This window comes from Propithecus coquereli, unplaced genomic scaffold, assembly GCF_000956105.1.
Source record: "Propithecus coquereli isolate 6110/MARCELLA unplaced genomic scaffold, Pcoq_1.0 Scaffold129, whole genome shotgun sequence".
In the NCBI taxonomy this organism is placed as follows: domain Eukaryota; kingdom Metazoa; phylum Chordata; class Mammalia; order Primates; family Indriidae; genus Propithecus; species Propithecus coquereli.
Window position 1 is genome coordinate 4,251,414 of NW_012137080.1, and position 2,323 is coordinate 4,253,736.

General features: G+C 46.8%; 1 protein-coding gene across 2 annotated transcripts in view; it reads left to right on the forward strand.

Moving 5' to 3' along the window:
- Positions 1–2,323, forward strand: part of KCNH1 (potassium channel, voltage gated eag related subfamily H, member 1) — a 379,133-nt gene that overhangs the window by 53,520 nt on the left and 323,290 nt on the right. The window lies entirely within an intron of this gene.

Below are 2,323 nucleotides of genomic sequence, written 5' to 3' on the forward strand. Positions count from 1 at the left end.
GAGCTGGAAGAACCCTGGGCCGAGGGTTTTTCATTTGAGCTCAGTTCGGTGTTGAACTTACAAATGGGATATAATTGGAGGAGTGGGCACAGAAATGCCTGGCAACAGAGGCAGGCACAGAAATACCCCCTAAAACTAAACAGAGTGTATGAAATGGGCTGCTTATCCTTGGGACTTTATATCTATTGGAAGCCCTGACAGGAGTAGGAAAGTGAGAAGAAAAAATACTGTCCTGTATCCATGTTTATTTGACACACACACTTATTGGGTGTCTTTTGGGTGTCTGGCCTTATGTCTGCACACAAGGAAATGTGCTACACACAGAAAATGTCTGAGGTGGAGCCTCTGCTTGTTCGAGTCTACTTGGCGGAAGAGGCAGACGGGTGAGGAAATAAGAACTATAAAGCATAATCAGTGATCTAATAGAAGTCTGCGTAAGGCAAGTGGGGGTATGACAGAGGGGCAGGCGATTCTGGTAGGAGAACGGCAGCATCTGGGAAAGGCTGCCTTGAGGAGGGCGAGTCAGCTGCCTTATTTTCACTGTGGAAAATGAGCATCTGGCTTCCCGGAGCAAGACCATCTTGAGCTAGATTCTCATTGGGTTGTCCCCTCCCGGTTGGCCTTTTGGACAATAGGAGCCTCAATCTCTCCAGAACTGGTTCCCCTGATGGCTCTGCTATAGGGGACATCATTGGTCTAAATCGTACGTATTGTCTTCCACCAAATTGGTTTTCTCTTCCTGTGTTTTTAACCTCATTGAATAGCTGTCACTCCACTCACCCAAACCAGAAGCTCAAGAGCCACCTGGATTGACTCTTCTTTCCCTCTACAGCTGTTTTTCAGGGTCCTGTTGATTCTGCCTCTGTAGCTGCTCTCCAGTCTCCCCTTGCCCCCCGGCCCAACGCCATGGCATTGGTCTAGGCCTGCATGATCTCTTGCCTGGGGTCCTGACTTATCTTCTGTATGTCAACCTTTTTTTTCAGTCCACTATTGATACTGTTGTTCTGTCCTAAAATACAAGTTGGCATAGGTATCTCTCTCCTTACCATATTTAAACTCTGCTGGTTCCCTGTGAGCTTTAGGCTGAAGTTCAAATTTCTTAACTTACTGTCTATGTTCTTGCTGCCTAGGTTCTCCCAGTCTGGCCCCTGTCAGCCTCTTTAGCACCACTCCAGGCCACCCGCAGCTGCCCCTCCCCTTTACAAGCCACGCCCCTTCAGCCATGCCGAATGTTTCGCTCTTCACTGACATAGTACCTTGTTTTATGATTTTCTGCCTTTGTAGGTGCTGTTCCTTCTGTGTGGAACGTCTTTCCTTCCTTCTTGAGTCTACCTAATTTTTACTCATCTTTCACAATTTTGCTCTAGTGTTACCCCCTCCAGGAAACCTTCCTTGACTTCCAGCCTGGATTAGATGTGCCTTCTGTGGACAGTCTTGGTCATAGCTTCCTGTACTCATCACTGTCATGGAACTTAGCTTACTATAGCATGATTTTTTTATTTATTTGTCAGTCTTCCCTACTAGAGTATATGCCGTCTGAGGCCAGTGTCTTATTCCTGTTAGTATCTCTAGTATCTGTCTCTAGTGCCTGGTACATAGTGATTATGCTTATAGAATTAATACACGAACAAATGAATCTATTATCTGACTAGGCATGATTGCTATTATCAAGTATTTATAGAGCAGAAATACGGGGTTGGGAATTTGGGAAAGAATTTATTTTCTTCTTTCAGCACAGGCAGAGCTTGCCATCCTGGGTAGAAGTGTGACATTTCACACTGCCCATTCATTTCCCATCCTACACCCTCTCACCTTCCCATGCCCTCTGCTCAGCCTGCTGAGAGCCAGCTCCTCCAAGAGTTGCTTTGTTGGAGAGAGAATCAGGGATAGGCAGAGAGTGAGAGGCCAGTCTGAGCACAGGGAAATGCCCATAGGTCCAGGGATCTTCCTTTTCATCCTTTTATGCTGTATCAGCTGATGGACCAGGGCCCTGAGCTCCCTCCCAGGTGGGGTCTGGGGTGTCTTCCCTGGCTTCTCCCTCTCATCAATGTTCCCACAGTGTGAGTTGCAGTAGTGGTAGGGGTAGGGTGGCTGCTGAGCCCTTGCAGATATTTGCATGTACGACTGTCTTCTACCTGATTGAAAAATAAACTTCTACTCTTCTTGAAAAGCTTTGCAGAATTCATTTGCAGCTTTGTTTTGGCCAAAGCAGAGCCTGACTCTGAGACTCTAAGAAATCTTACTTCACAGTTCCCACAGCACATTCATAAATGGTGCATTTGGGGAGATGTCAAAGACCCCCGTGGAGTATGTGCTGTCCCCT